General features: G+C 40.4%; 2 gene segments (V, D, J or C); both read left to right on the top strand.

The window, feature by feature from the left end:
• The first annotated feature begins 5,978 nt into the window (after nucleotides 1-5,978).
• On the top strand, nucleotides 5,979-6,437 carry LOC310993887 (Ig kappa-b4 chain C region-like). The segment is given in 2 exons: nucleotides 5,979-5,982; nucleotides 6,115-6,437.
• Nucleotides 6,438-11,080: 4,643 nt separating this feature from the next.
• LOC310993888 (Ig kappa-b4 chain C region-like) lies at nucleotides 11,081-11,537 on the top strand. The segment is given in 2 exons: nucleotides 11,081-11,084; nucleotides 11,215-11,537.
• The last annotated feature ends 5,754 nt before the right edge of the window (nucleotides 11,538-17,291 follow it).

Consider the following 17,291-nt stretch of genomic DNA (forward strand, 5'->3'; position numbering starts at 1 on the left):
GAGACAAATCCATCTTGGAGAAAGATCAACATCCAAACAGAAGAGGATCATTTCTTGAACATGGAGAATAGATGGAAGAAGGTCGATGCTGCTGGTTTCAGTGTTTCTCCATCATAGCAGAACATCATTGTGGTGAACCTGGTTCCATCCTGAAGCAAAGTTTTCAGCAGAGAGTCTCACCCTGAACAAGGAGCCCCAGGGTGGCCAGCAGTAGAGTCACAGACATCATCATTGAGCTGCTGTGGTGTCAGTGGCTGTGAAAGGCCTGGACACACACTGATCAACACTGGCCTCTTAACGGCTGGGAGCAGAGAGGAAGGACACATATGCAAACACACAGAGTCACTCAACTGGAGCTGTCCTAAACACATCATGCTGTGTCCTCCTCACTGCTGGAACAACTCAATCATCCTCACTGATTAAAACTCTGGATATGGTTTCATATAAGAAATTTTAAAGTGCAGCCACTGATACTGTTGACTTATACATACAGCACACGTTCCTCTTATTTTGTCTCACAGTGTTAATCAGTCATCACCTGTCTGGTAATTCTTTTTCTCACTTGCTTAATGTTCATCACCTATAAAGAAATTTACTCCTGGGGTTCCACAAGGCGCCATCTTTAGTCCCCTCTAATTTATATATTTTTTGTTGCTATGACCCATTTTTTAGCAGTAATAAATATTTGATCAGAGCATCTCAGACATTAGATACCAAGGTTCCTCCTGAAATAGTTTATCAGCGAATTGTGTTCAAAGCAGGGCCGGTTCTAGGCAGGCATATGTGACAGTTGAGGTTCCTGTCACTATGCCTCCAATTGATCATGTGCCCTGGCTACTTGGCCAAAGGGATGTCCCTTTGGGTGACTGGCAAGCGCGCATGACTCTTACCCGGGAGGTGTGGGTTCAATCCCCGCCCGGGCCCTCTTCACCTTGCCACACATATATGAGGGGGCAGTCAGAAATGTGAAGGGGGCATCATGTGAACACATCATGCTCCAGCACTTTTTTTTCTCTGTGCTTACAGTAACTTCATTGAATTGGGTTGTTGGCTATGTGTCCAACGGCAACCTGGAGAAGTGGATTGCACTTTGTCAGGCCTCTACCTTCAGACCTGTCCAACTAGGGGCCGGGGGGCCAACCAGGGTCTTAGAGCCCAAATTTTCTACTGTCGTAATACAAAGAGCCACATTATATGGGGGGTTTGGGGTGCATATACCTGAAGATGCATTGCAAACCCAGAGGGGGTGAAAAAGGTCAGTAGCTAAACCCCTGTAGGGGGGTCTGGGGGCCCCCCCAGAAAATTTTTGTGATTTAAAAATGTGAGTGAAGCATTCTGGTGTACTCTGAGAGGAGGGGGGTTCTACTATGGTCAAGATTTACAAAACTGAAAGATAGTCTTATGAATACTAAAAAAAAAAGAAAAAGGAACAGAACATTTTAGAAAAGAACACTCCCTTTTTCTGCGGATTTTTGTGCTACTGCAGATAATTTTGTCAACTTGTAGGGGCAGATTACATAAGATTATTCTTCTTTCTGCTCCCTTTTGTTGAGATTTGGGAGGTTTTTGTTTTTATTGTAGCTTTGTTAAAATGCAAGATCATTTTTCTGACTGATTTATTGCCCGATGCCGTGTAGCTATCTCGCTTTCTTTCCCCCGCCCTCCGCCCGTTGTCTTCGTTGTCACTTTGTTGTCGCTCCACAGAGCACATGGCTAATTAATATGCACGTGCTGACCATATATGGTTGTGTCTAGGGGTTCCGGGGACGGAGGTGCGTTCACGTGCGCAACTGCGCACCATTCTTGGATCCAGTTTGATTTATCAAAGTGAAATTGCGGAGAGTTGTGCACGCACAGTTTGATAGATCTGAAAAAGATGTAAATATTTTGGGTGTCTTTTCGCCGTAGGCCTAAGCAAAACATTTAGTAGCAGCAGTTTTACACTGCTTACTTACAGTTTTGATAAATGAGGCCCTAAGCCCTAAACCCAAAGCCCAGACGCTCACAGCTGCAGCTCCGCGGCTCATCATCCGCTGTCCGTGGTGCTGAAGGTGACAGGTTAACTTGACAAACACACTGCAACATAGTTCTGTTTATTTATCATGTGTGTCAGTTTTGTTTGTGACTTGATAGTTTAGTTGTTGAGATTAAGAACATCACCCCCTCATCAAACCAGTGATAGGCATGCTGAAAAGAAAAGAGAGCGAGAGACGCGCCTGGGTATCGCAGCTGTAAAAAAAAAAAAAAAAAAAAAGACTCGTCGGATTAGCGGTGTCAAAAAGTGTCGGACTACCGGCATGTCTAGATAGAGGGATGTCTGAACCCCCAACTTAACTTCTTTCTCTTTGGTAATATATTAAAATGTGCTTTCTCAACTTCTAAAATTTGGATTTGAGGGGGCAAGACATTTATTTGAGGGGGCGCTGCCCCCTCTTGCCCCTGCGTAGAGCCGGCCCCGGTTCAAAGTTCAATTGGATCCTCTGGCAACACTTTTGAATATGTCATGTACAGTTTATGTTGTGTTTCAGACACATTGGGTCTCATTCATGAAACGTGAGTAAATCTGTGTGTAGATTTGCACATAAAAGCTCACTCTACTAAAACTCTACTCCGGATTCATGAACGGTGCGGGAAACTCAGATTTGATCGTAAACACGTGTGTAACTTCATGAATGCCAACCCATCGTAAACTAACAACACGCCCCCGGTGATCAGCAATTAGCACAGATCTCCATACATGAATAGCCATATAAGGAGATCCTGACCACCATATTAGGAGGTAGGTGCATCCTGCTCACCTGTAGCCATGACGCAAACGAGGAAAGAGGGAGAGAGAGAGAAAAAGAGAGATCGCGGATCGAAGTCATTTTGGGTGAAGTGGAGTCCAGAAAAAATATTTAATTCTCTTCTGTTAGTAGTGGTGTGACTGGGACAGGTCAAAGGCGTGGAGGGAAGAAACAGATGTAGTGAATTAAGTAGGCCTATCCTTGGTTTATTAAAGAACCGTTTAAGAAGTAAAGCCAGAATAGTTCGATATGAAACATGAATAAAAATAAAAATACACACAACTACAAAACTACAGCAGCGACGGGAGGAGGAGGCTCTTCACGGCCTCAGCTGTAGAGGAGCATGGTTGGATCAACACATGAAGTTATGTAGGCAGGTTAATATTGTTACAGAAGCACCAGCCGTCTGTCACAGCTCCATCCAAACCGGTGCCGACTGCGCTGCTGCGCAGGGTGAAGTGTGCGCCCACCGAGCGTATACTGTAAAAAAAGTTTTTTCCGGTTTTATATCAGATCATTATCATCATTAGATGGGGCCTTGACGTGTTTGTGCGTGTCCGATCCCTAAAACGTCTCTCTCTCTCCAAATATTTCTAATTGTTTGTCATGTTTAAATTACGTGTTTCAAAGGCGTCGGCGTATTTTGAACATGAGAGAGAGTAGCCTAATAGGATTCAAATTGTAATTTTCAACAGTGACAAGCAGTATTTATTTGCATTTCTACATTTACACAAGCGCTACACACAGTCCGGAGCAGGTGTAGATTTTGTGAGTAGCTACGAAAAAATCAGCACTACTAAAACATTGATGAATGCGGAAATCCACGTAAATTTGCGCTGCTCAGGGTTTACACAAAAATCCGTGCTGCTCACGTTTCATGAATGAGACCCATTATGTTAATGTCAAAGCCAGTGTTTCTGCCACAGAAAACACTTGTGACATTGCAGATGTGAGGCTTCAGTGTGCAGACACTTTATCATAGACTGTGGACATTGATGTTTTCTTAATATTGAATCAGATGGATATGGACGTCAGTGGAGCTGACTGTGCTTGATGTAGTTGTGATGTTAATGGTCTGATTGGGCTTTTTCACTGGAACTGTGTGTGTGTCCTCAGTGAACTGTATCAGTCTCTGCAGTATCTTCCAGCTGCAGCAGTCAGTTCAGTTTCTGTTCACTTTGACTGAGGGAGGTTTTTGTACGACGCTTTTTCACTGTGTGAACACCCACTTGCTGTTGATATGGTGAGCACTCTGACAGTAGTAAACTGCTGCATCTTCAGCCTGGACTCCACTGATGCTCAGAGTGAAGTCAGAGTTTGATCCACTGCCTGTAAAACGACCTGGAATCCCTGATGCTCGAGTGGAAGCATAGTAAATGAGGAGTTTAGGTTTTTCTCCATCTCTCTGTTGGTACCAGGCTAAACGGTCGTTGTTGTAAACATTCTGACTGGTTCTACATCTGATGGTGACTGAGCCTCCTACAGCAGAGCTCACTGCTCCAGGCTGAGTCAGTGTGACCTGACCTCTGGACTCTGAGGACACAGAGACAGAAAGATAAAACAGAGTCATGGTTTTGTGGGCTTCATTTCAGAGGGACAGATGTTGATAGAGGAGTTGGATTCTCTGGACTTTACCTGTGAAGCAGCAGCAGAGGAGAGTCCAGATGAGGACGGAGACCAAAGTCATGTTTTTGATGAGGAGGATTTCTGTGTCTTGTGTTGTCATGAAGGACAGCTGTCAGTCATCCAGTCTTCAACTCTCAGGACTATAAACTCTCCCAGAGCACTGGAGCATGGTGCTGCTGATGCAAAGTGGCTCTCTATGGAAATGCTCTGACTGACTCCAACAGGGACTGGGATCAATCTGATCATCCTGATTATCAATGGATCAATCAGTTGATGAGTATATTGATCAGGAAGTGCTTTTTAAATGCTGTTTAGGTTTTATTAGCTTGAGCTTCTTTAATACAGATAATATTTTCTCATGTCTTAAAACATTTTTGAAAATGTTGATTTTTCTTAAAATGAACAAATATTAAAAATTGACGATACTTATTGTCCTTTTTATACTGTGTTGTTGTCATTTCTCACATCAGCTGCCAAAACGTTACAAACAGACTAATTATGGTGAGTTTGTTTGTTTCAGAGTCAGAGAGCCGTGTCTCTACAGTGAGAGGTTTTTGTACGACGGCTCAATGACTTTATATCACTGTGGTACACGTTCGGTGGAGGAACCAGACTGGATATTGGAAGTAAGTGAATATTTCTTCATGATATTTAATTTTATTTAATTTGTTAAATCCCAAAATGGCAAAGAGAAGCACATACTTGGCTTTTTGTGATTTTTTGAAAAGTGAAACATTTCAGTTTTAGGATCCAAAAATATTTATTCTTTAAAAAAAAAATCTGATGACAAATGTTGCAACATAAAGAGGATAAACGATAAAGAAACAGATACAAAACATTTACGTGTAAGTTTCATGATAAAATCTTGTAGATAAGAGTAGTTCAGTGTGACAGAGTCAGAGAGCCGTGTCTCTACAGTGAGAGGTTTTTGTACGACGGCTCAATGAGTTTGTATCACTGTGGTGGACTTTTGGTGGAGGAACCAGACTGGATGTTGGAAGTAAGTTTCTGCAAAAATACTAAAAAGAGTTTAGTTTTTTTTTAGTTTTTAGCGAGTGAAATCTTTTATTTTATTTACTATATTTTTCATATTTGTGTTTTTATTTCTCCTTCTTAATCATAGAGTTAAATGTAGGGCCTCTTTTCTGAAGTTTTCTTGTCGCATGCCTGTCATGACTGAATTGAAGTTGAACTGTAGAAATGGTCAAATATCATTTGTTTTTTAATATACTGTATATTTAATATATTGTTTCGTAGTAGTAGTACTAGTTTTTGAAATCCTTTGGAACCTGTGATTCACTGTTTCCATTGTTCATTTAAATCATTTTAAGAGTTTGTTTAATGAGGAGTATTTTCCACTCGAGGAACATTTCATCATTGTCAGATTATTATATATTATTATAAATCTGTTTGTGTTGCACCTGAAAATCAAACTCACAGAAAATGTATGAAATGTATGTAAGCTTAATGTATTTCTAGAGTAGTTTGATATGTTTCAGGTCAAACTGTATGATGATTGTCTCTGTGCTGATGTGCATGAGAGGCTTCTTGAAGGGAAGTGAAACAATGTGTGAGTGAGTGACTGGTGGAGCAGAAAAACATCTGACAGAAACTCCTTAAAGGACAAAACCAGCTCTCACACAGTAAAGGTGTCCAAGTGGCTGCTGTTGGATTGACACGTTGTGCTCTGTGTCTCCTATAGGTGATACCCGCCCCACCCTGACGGTGCTGCCCCCCTCCAGTGAGGAGCTGCAGCAGCAGGGGAAGGCCACGCTCATGTGCCTGGCCAACAAGGGCTTCCCCTCAGACTGGAGTCTGGTCTGGAAGGTGGACGGCAGCAGCAGCAGCAGCTGGGAGGAGAGCAGGAGCCCCGTGGTGCTGGGGAAGGACGGCCTCTACAGCTGGAGCAGCACCCTGAGGCTCCCTGCAGACCAGTGGAGGAAGCTGGGCTCTGTGACCTGTGAGGCCACCCAGGGCTCCCAGACTCTGGTCTCAGAGACACTGAGGAGAGACCAGTGTCCTTAGTCCTGAGCTGACTCACTGGGACTCTACTACTGGTTTTACTCTGTTCTCTCTAACACTCTCTCGTTCTTTCATTACCATGTTCTGTCTTTCTCTCTGATGTGTTTGAAAGTTTTCTATCATGTAATTTCACTATTTCCAGAAAATAAATATCTGTTCATCAAATACATTTTGATTCAGTCTTTGGTTTGTCATAAGATGATGATTCTTTGTCAGTGATATGAAATAACACTTGATCAATCCCTCCACTGATTTGTATACACAAAACATTTAAAAAACATTCACATCCACAAACAACTTTTTTTCTCATACGTTTAATGTTTTTCAATTAATACATCATAGCCTTGAATGGCAAATTGGACTAGTCAACTTCTGTGTTGTTTGACAAACAGAAATGTAATATGTCTCTGTATCTTTTGGGGCTATAAAGTCAAGTATCATCAGCATAGAGTGATATATATATATATGGGACTGCGGCTGAAATTTAGCAGTTGTGCTAAGTCCGGCACATTTACACTGGTACTTAATGCGTCAGTGTTGATGAATGTGCACTGTCCCAATTCAATAAATAAAGAAATGAAATGAAATGAAATGAAATATTCACTGAGTATGCACTCACTCTGCAGCTCTCCTTCTCTTTATGACAGAGCCATGATATAGTTCAACTGTGCTTTTTTTCTTCAATATTTCATGTGGGAAAATTAGACATTTGAACTGTAATGCCATCTGTAAAAAAAAAAATCCTTCATTTGATGGATATTGGGAGTTCAATTTGAAATGAATGTTTTGTTATAACATTGTTTTTGCAATAAATTAAGTAAGCTTAGGTTTATTTGACTTTGACATCTATGTGTTTGTTAAAATATGAATTGAAATGTTAACAACTCAAAAGGAGCCATTTGATTAAATAGTACTGGTTTGATAAAAAAATTACCTTAAATTGTAAATGTAATAAAGAGAATATTTGTTTGAGGAAAATCTTTTTCAGAAAGTCAAGTCAAACCATATTTTAGTTTCAGTGCAGCTGTTTAGTCAGATAAGTTCCTCTGCAGCTGAGGGAGGTTTTTGTACGACGTTGTATCACTGTGTGAACGGGAAACTCTCACTCTGTTGACAGTAATAAACTCCTGCGTCTTCAGTCTGAACTCCACTGATGGTCAGAGTGAAGTCAGTTCCACTAGATTTACTTCCACTGAAACGTTCTGGGACTCCAGTGTAATTTTTTACATAATTAATCAGGAGTTTAGTCGTTTCTCCAGGTCTCTGAAGGTACCACTGTAGGTCAGCACTAACAGTTGAGCTGGCTTTACACCTGAGAGAAACAGTCTGACCTAGAACAACAGACTGAGCTCCAGGAGTCTGAGTCAGGATGATTTCTCCTGATGAACCTGAAAAACATCAACAAGAGGAGAAGAGTTATTGAGACAAATCCATCTTGGAGAAAGATCAACATCCAAACAGAAGAGGATCATTTCTTGAACATGGAGAATAGATGGAAGAAGGTCAATGCTGCTGGTTTCAGTGTTTCTCCATCATAGCAGAACATCATTGTGGTGAACCTGGTTCCATCCTGAAGCAAAGTTTTCAGCAGAGAGTCTCACCCTGAACAAGGAGCCCCAGGGTGGCCAGCAGTAGAGTCACAGACATCATCATTGAGCTGCTGTGGTGTCAGTGGCTGTGAAAGGCCTGGACACACACTGATCTACACTGGCCTCTTAACGGCTGGGAGCAGAGAGGAAGGACACATATGCAAACACACAGAGTCACTCAACTGGAGCTGTCCTCAACACATCATGCTGTGTCCTCCTCACTGCTGGAACAACTCACTCATTCATTCATCCCCATAAAATTCTGGATTTAGTTTCATATAGTAATACATAAACAGCACATGCACCTCTTGTCTCAGTGTTAATCAGTCATCACCTGTCTGGTGATTATTTTCTCACTTGCTTAATGTTCATCTGCTAATTTACTCCCTGAGTTCCACACGGCACCATACTCAGTCCCCTCTAGTTTATATTTTCTTTGTTGCTATATATGATTATTTTTTGTACCAGTAATAAATATTTGATCCGAATGTTTCAGACATTAGATACCAAAGATCCTCCTGAAAATGTTGATCAGCTGATTGTGTTCAAAGTTAAGTTTGATCCTCTGACAACATTTTTGTATGTGTGAAGTACAGTTTGTGTTGTGTTTCAAACACATGTTTATGTCAGTGACAGTGATTCTGCCATAGAAAGGGATTGTGACACTGCTTATATGAGGCCTCAGTGTGCAGTGATTTTAGTAATGACCTTGGACATAGGGGCTTGATAGTTGTGATGTTAATGGTCTGATTGGGCTTCCTCACTGGAACTGTTCTCTTTATATGAGGAAACTTTTGGCTTGTTGAGGTGGGAGGTAGACTGATGGGGACACTGTGAACAGATCTTCTGTGTGTGTGTGTGTGCGTGTGTGTGTGTGTGTGTGTAGGTGTGTGTGTGTGTGTGTGTGTGCGTGCGTGCGTGCGTGCGTGCGTGCGTGCGTGCGTGCGTGCGTGCGTGTGTGTGTGCGTGTGTGTGTGTTTGTGTGTGTACTCAGTGAACTGTATCAGTCTCTGCAGTATCTTCCAGCTGCAGCAGTCAGTTCAGTTTCTGTTCTGTTTGACTGAGGGAGGTTTTTGTACGACGCTTTTTCACTGTGTGAACACGTCCTTACTGTTGATGTAGTGATAACTCTGACAGTAGTAAACTGCTGCATCTTCATCCTGGACTCCACTGATGCTCAGAGTGAAGTCAGAGTTTAATCCACTGCCTGTAAAACGACCTGGAATCCCGGATTCTCGAGTGGAAGCGTAGTAGATGAGGAGTTTAGGTTTTTCTCCATCTCTCTGTTGGTACCAGGCTAAACGGTTGTTGCTGTAAACATCAGGACTGACTCTACATCTGATGGTGACTGAGCCTCCTACAGCAGAGCTCACTGCTCCAGGCTGAGTCACTGTGTATTGACCTCTGGACTCTGAGGACACAGAGACAGAAAGATAAAACAGAGTCATGGTTTTGTGGGCTTCATTTCAGAGGGACAGATGTTGATAGAGGAGTTGGATTCTCTGGACTTTACCTGTGAAGCAGCAGCAGAGGAGAGTCCAGATGAGGACGGAGACCAAAGTCATGTTTTTGATGAGGAGGATTTCTGTGTCTTGTGTTGTCATGAAGGACAGCTGTCAGTCATCCAGTCTTCAACTCTCAGGACTATAAACTCTCCCAGAGCACTGGAGCATGGTGCTGCTGATGCAAAGTGGCTCTCTATGGAAATGCTCTGACTGACTCCACCAGGGACTGGGATCAATCTCATCATCCTGATTATCAATGGATCAATCAGTTGATGAGTATATTGATCAGGAAGTGCTTTTTTAATGCTGTTTAGGTTTTATCTGCTTGAGCTTCTTTAATTCTGACTATATTTTCTCATGTCTTAAAACATTTTTGAATATGTTGATTTTTCTTAAAATGAACAAATATTAAAAATGGACGATACGTATTGTCCTTTTTATACTGTGTTGTTGTCATTTCTCACATCAGCTGCCAAAACGTTACAAACATACAAATTATGGTGAGTTTGTTTGTTTCAGAGTCAGAGAGCCGTGTCTCTACAGTGAGAGGTTTTTGTACGACGGCTCAATGACTTTGTATCACTGTGGTACACGTTCGGTGGAGGAACCAGACTGGATATTGGAAGTAAGTGTATATTTCTTCATGAAATTTAATTTAATTTAATTTGTTAAATCCTAAAATGGCAAAGAGAAGCACATACTTGGCTTTTTGTGATTTTTTGAAAAGTGACACATTTCAATTTTAGGATCCAAAAATGTTCATTCTTTAAAAAAACAACAACTAATGACTTAACATTTTGCAACATAAAGAGGATAAACAATTAAAAAAAACAGGTACAAAACATTTATGTTAAAGTTTCATGATAAAATCTTGTAGATGAGAGTAGTTCAGTGTGACAGAGTCAGAGAGCCGTGTCTCTACAGTGAGAGGTTTTTGTACGACGGCTCAATGAGTTTGTATCACTGTGGTGGACTTTTGGTGGAGGAACCAGACTGGATGTTGGAAGTAAGTTTCTGCAAAAATACTTAAAAGATTTTTTCTTTTTTTAGTTTTTAGCAAATAAAATCTTTTATTTTATTAAGTATATTTTTCATATTTGTGTTTTTATTTCTCCTTCTTAATCATAGAGTTAAACGTAGGGCCTTTCTTGTTGCATGCCTGCCATGATTGAATTGAAGTTGAACTGCAGAAATGGTCAAACATCATTTGTTTTTTAATATATCGTATATTTAATTTATTGTTTCGTAGTAAGAGTACTAGTTTTTGAAACCCTTTTGAAACCTGTGATTTACTGTTTCCATTGTTCATTAGAATAACTTTAAGAGTTTGCTCAATGAGGAGTATTTTCCACTCAAGGAACATTTGATCGTTGTCAGATTATTTGATAAAAGTTTGTGTTGCACCTGAAAATCAAACTCACGAAAAATGTATGATTGCTCCTAAATGAGCTTAATGTATTTCTAGTGTAGTTTGATATGTTTCAGGTCAAACTGTATGATGATTGTCTCTGTGCTGATGTGCATGAGAGGCTTCTTGAAGGGAAGTGAAACAATGTGTGAGTGAGTGACTGGTGGAGCAGAAAAACATCTGACAGAAACTCCTTAAAGGGCAAAACCAGCTCTCACACAGTAAAGGTGTCCAAGTGGCTGCTGTTGGATTGACAGTTTATGGTCTGTGTCTCCTAGGTGATACCCGTCCCACCCTGACGGTGCTGCCCCCCTCCAGTGAGGAGCTGCAGCAGCAGGGGAACGCCACGCTCATGTGCCTGGCCAACAAGGGCTTCCCCTCAGACTGGAGTCTGGTCTGGAAGGTGGACGGCAGCAGCAGCAGCAGCTGGGAGGAGAGCAGGAGCCCCGTGGTGCTGGGGAAGGACGGCCTCTACAGCTGGAGCAGCACCCTGAGGCTCCCTGCAGACCAGTGGAGGAAGCTGGGCTCTGTGACCTGTGAGGCCACCCAGGGCTCCCAGACTCTGGTCTCAGAGACACTGAGGAGAGACCAGTGTCCTTAGTCCTGAGCTGACTCACTGGGACTCTGGTTTTACTCTGTTGTCTCTAACTCGCTCTGTCTTTCTTTCATTACCATGTTCTGTCTTTCTCTCTGATGTGTTCTATCATGTAATTTCACTATTTCTAGAAAATAAAGATCTGTTCATCAAATAAATTTTGGTTCTATCTTTGGTTTTTATAACATCATAAGATGGTGATGTTTTGTCAGTGTCATGAAACAACACTTGATCGATGTCTTCACTGAGTTATATACACAAAACATTTGTGGGATCCAAATGTGAATGTTTTTTTATATCTTTTTTCTCATACTTTTAATATTTTTCAATTAATACTTTGGTAGCCTTGATTTGAAAGCAGGGTGAGTCAACTTCTCTGTTGCTTGAAAGACTGAAACTTGATATGTCTCTGTATCCTTTGGGGATACAGAAATATAAAGTCAAGTATCATCATCATGAACCTGGTTCCATCCTGAAGCAAAGTTTTCAGCAGAGAGTCTCACCCTGAACAAGGAGCCCCAGGGTGGCCAGCAGTAGAGTCACAGACATCATCATTGAGCTGCTGTGGTGTCAGTGGCTGTGAAAGGCCTGGACACACACTGATCAACACTGGCCTCTTAACGGCTGGGAGCAGAGAGGAAGGACACATATGCAAACACACAGAGTCACTCAACTGGAGCTGTCCTCAACACATCATGCTGTGTCCTCCTCACTGCTGGAACAACTCACTCATTCATTCATCCTCATTGATTAAAACTCTGGATATGGTTTCATATAAGAAATTTTAAAGTGCAGCCACTGATACTGTTGACTTATACATAAACAGCACATGTCCCTCTTATTTTGTCTCACAGTGTTCACCTGCTTAATGTTCATCACCTATAAAGAAATTTACTCCTGGAGTCTTGAAGCCCCGACATGAGAAATTTTTCCGCCGGTCAGTGCAAATCACGCGAGATTGGCACTGACACAGGAAGAGCAGTGAACCGAGACACTGGGAGCTTCCGCTACAAACAAGCTTAAAATATAGACTTTTTTTTTTCGGAACAATTTCTCATGTCGGGGCTTCAGTACAAGAGGGACATTACAGACGAGCAGTATGGAGGTATTTGGATGTTTTTTGGTGTGTCTTTTTGGACGAAGAAAGTTGGTGTCCATTGACAACCATTATATGGACAAATACTGCTGCACGGACCCCCCCGTAACTCAGAGAAGGAACGGAGGACTCTGAAAATTCTCACAGCTCTTAGTTGACATGAGGGTGAGTAGATAATGAGTGAAATTTGAATTTTGGGTGAACTATCCCTTTAAAGAAACTTCAGGAATTCTTCAGCACATCACAGACAAAGTGGAAAACTAACTGTTCTCACTTTTGAAATTTGACAGTGATGTGATTGGCTATATTTTTGCATTGAGAAATAATACCATTATGTCTTCACATTTTAAAATGAGCACACGGACAAAAAACATTCTCACAGTTTTTTACTCATTTTCTAAAATATCACATTTTCTGAGAATTTTGGAAATGATCACTGTTCTGTTTAAAAAGAAGTTTGGATGAATGAGATTCATTTTATAAGTTTTAATATGTTAATTAATTCATCCTAAATAAGAGTGTCTTCTCTTTTTCAGATAATCACTTTTTCAGGACAATTTTTATGACTGGCATTTTTTTTTTAATTTGTGACTTTTTGGTTTAAATTTTGAATTCATATTTTAGAGATTACATTGATACAAAAGAGGGTTTTTTTTTAATTTTTTCATATTTTGCTCTGAAACCATTGTCATGGATCAGCAGTGATGAAATGAAAAAACTGATAGAAGTTAGATGATATGAGGAAAACCAACAGAGTAGAAGTCTCCTCCGCTGCAGTCCACTAGAGGGAGTCAAGTTTCATGAAACTGTGAAGTAAAGTTAAGATATAATTCATTTTATTCAGCTTTGTATGTTCATAAATAATCCATTATTTTATCCAATACAATGTCAACAACGATCAACATATAATCAATGAATTGATTGTTTTCTCTTATTGTGGTGAATATTTTTAAATAACAGTTGTATATATGAGGTAGGATTAATACTGTAGGTAAAACTAAAAGGATCAAGATTGTGTTAAAATGTACTTGAAATAATTTAAAAATGTGTGGACATCGATTTAAATATTGTATATACTTTGAAAATCATTGTCAGCATAAGTGTATATGACATAAATTTAAGTCTATTATTTTGTTCAATGATATTTAACAATTCCCAACAAGAACTTGGAAAAAGAAAAAACTTGAAATAATCTTTTACTGCAACTGATTTACAACTGAAGCTCAACAACATCATGTCCCTTCACTCACTGTGTTTGTTGGATATATCAGTAAAATACTCTCAATAAAACCTTAGAATATAATTCTGAACAAGAGAAACACTGATGTGTCTTCATGTGAAGCTACTAACTTGTCTGTGATTTCAGTCTTAGTGTCATAAATGGTTTAAAGTGAGAACTTTGACTAAAATGAATTAAAAAAAGAAAAATGAAGTTAATTGTAGTGAAGTTAAAATGTGCAGTGTAAAACGTGATTACTACATGATGTTTTTTTCAGACGTTATGATCTTTTACTTTCAGTGCAGCTGTGGATCAGATCAGTTCCTCTGCAGCTGAGGGAGGTTTTTGTACGACGCTTTTTCACTGTGTGAACGGGTAGCTGTAACCAGCTATAACACCCTGTCCACAATAATAAACTCCTGCATCTTCACTCTGGATTCTACTGATGGTCAGAGAAAAGTCAGTTCCTGACTGACTGCCACTGAAACGATCTGAAACACCAGACTGACGGGTTGTAGCGTAATGAATGAGGAGTTTAGGAGCTTCTCCAGGTTTCTGAAGGTACCAATGACAGTATCTGCTCAAACTTAAACTGGGTTTACACCTGATAGAAACAGTCTGACCGAGAACAACAGACTGAGCTCCAGGAGTCTGAGTCAGGATGATTTCTCCTGATGAACCTGAAAAACATCAACAAGAGGAGAAGAGTTATTGAGACAAATCCATCTTGGAGAAAGATCAACATCCAAACAGAAGAGGATCATTTCTTGAACATGGAGAATAGATGGAAGAAGGTCAATGCTGCTGGTTTCAGTGTTTCTCCATCATAGCAGAACATCATTGTGGTGAACCTGGTTCCATCCTGAAGCAAAGTTTTCAGCAGAGAGTCTCACCCTGAACAAGGAGCCCCAGGGTGGCCAGCAGTAGAGTCACAGACATCATCATTGAGCTGCTGTGGTGTCAGTGGCTGTGAAAGGCCTGGACACACACTGATCAACACTGGCCTCTTAACGGCTGGGAGCAGAGAGGAAGGACACATATGCAAACACACAGAGTCACTCAACTGGAGCTGTCCTCAACACATCATGCTGTGTCCTCCTCACTGCTGGAACAACTCACTCATTCAATTATCCCCTTAAATTCTGGATTTAGTTTCAGATAGTAATACATAAACAGCTCACGTTCCTCTTGTGTCGGTGTTAATCAGTCATCACCTGTCTGGTGATTATTTTCTCACTTGCTTAATGTTCATCTGCTAATTTACTCCCTGAGTACCACACGGCACCATACTCTGTCCCCTAAAATTTATATTTTATTTGTTGCTATGATTCATTTTTGTACCAGTAATACTTGATCCGAATGTTTCAGACATTAGATACCAAAGATCCTCCTGAAAATGTTGATCAGCTGATTGTGTTCAAAGTTAAGTTTGATCCTCTGACAACATTTTTGTATGTGTGCAGTGCAGTTTGTGTTGTGTTTCAGACACATGTTTATGTCAGTGCCAGTGATTCTGCCACAGAAAGAGATTGTGACACTGCATATGTGAGGGTTCAGTGTGCAGTGATTTTAATACAGTCTGTGGACATTGGATGTGGGTGCTGGATGTAGTTGTAATTATAAATGTTAATGGTCTGATTGGGCTTCTTCACTGGAACTGTTATCTTTATATGAGGAAACTTTTGGCTTGTTGAGGTGGGAGGTAGACTGATGAAGTGTGTGTCCTGAACTGTATCAGTCTCTGCAGTATCTTCCAGCTGCAGCAGTCAGTTCAGTTCCTCTTCAGTTTCACGGAGGGAGGTTTTTGTACGACGCTTTTTCACTGTGTGAACACACCACCACTGTGGTAACTCTGACAGTAGTAAACTGCTGCATCTTCAGCCTGGACTCCACTGATGCTCAGAGTGAAGTCAGAGTTTGATCCACTGCCTGTAAAACGACCTGGAATCCCTGATGCTCGAGTGGAAGTAAGATAAATGAGGAGTTTAGGTTTTTCTCCATCTCTCTGTTGGTACCAGTGGAAATAGCTCGGAGCAGAACTGACTCTACATCTGATGGTGACTGAGCCTCCTACAGCAGAGCTCACTGCTCCAGGCTGAGTCACTGTGTATTGTCCTCTGGACTCTGAGGACACAGAGACAGAAAGATAAAACAGAGTCATGGTTTTGTGGGCTTCATTTCAGAGGGACAGATGTTGATAGAGGAGTTGGATTCTCTGGACTTTACCTGTGAAGCAGCAGCAGAGGAGAGTCCAGATGAGGACGGAGACCAAAGTCATGTTTTTGATGAGGAGGATTTCTGTGTCTTGTGTTGTCATGAAGGACAGCTGTCAGTCATCCAGTCTTCAACTCTCAGGACTATAAACTCTCCCAGAGCACTGGAGCATGGTGCTGCTGATGCAAAGTGGCTCTCTATGGAAATGCTCTGACTGACTCCACCAGGGACTGGGATCAATCTGATCATGCTGATTATCAATGGATCAATCAGTTGATGAGGAAGGAAGTGCTTTTTAAATGCTGTTTAGGTTTTATCTGCTTGAGCTTCTTTAATTCCGACTATATTCATGTCTTAAAACATTTTTGAAAGTGTAGATTTTTCTTAAAATGAACAAATATTAAAAATTGACGATACATATTGTCCTTTTTGTTGTCATTTCTCACATCAGCTGCCAAAACATTATAAACAGACTAATTCTGGTGAGTTTATTTGTTTCAGAGTCAGAGAGCCGTGTCTCCACAGTGAGAGGTTTTTGTACGACGACTCAATGACTTTGTATCACTGTGGTACACGTTCGGCGGAGGAACCAGACTGGATATTGGAAGTAAGTGAATATTTCTTTAATATAATTTGTTAAATCCTAAAATGGCAAAGAAAAGTACATAGGCTACTTGGCTTTTTGTGATTTTTTGCAAAGTGAAAAAATTTCAGTTTTAGGATCCAAAAATATTTATTCTTTAAAAAAAAAAATTTGATGACTTCAAATTTTGCAACATAAAAGTATAGATGATAAAGAAACAGATACAAAACATTTATGTTAAAGTTTTATGATAAAATCTTGTAGATAAGAGTAGTTCAGTGTGACAGAGTCAGAGAGCCGTGTCTCTACAGTGAGAGGTTTTTGTACGACGGCTCAATGACTTTGTATCACTGTGGTGGACTTTTGGTGGAGGAACCAGACTGGATGTTGGAAGTAAGTTTCTGCAAAAATACTAAAAAGAGTTTTTTTTTCTTTTTTTAGTTTTTAGCAAATAAAATCTTTTATTTTATTTAATATATTTTTCATATTTGTGTTTTTATTTCTCCTTCTTAATCATGGAGTTAAATGTAGGGCCTCTTTTCTGAAGTTTTCTTGTCGCATGCCTGCCATGATTGAATTGAAGTTGAACTGTAGAAATGGTCAAACATCATTTGTTTTTTAATATATCGTATATTTAATTTATTGTTT

The sequence above is a fragment of the Trachurus trachurus genome (assembly GCF_905171665.1).
Source record: "Trachurus trachurus genome assembly, chromosome: 11".
NCBI classification, from domain to species: Eukaryota; Metazoa; Chordata; class Actinopteri; order Carangiformes; family Carangidae; genus Trachurus; species Trachurus trachurus.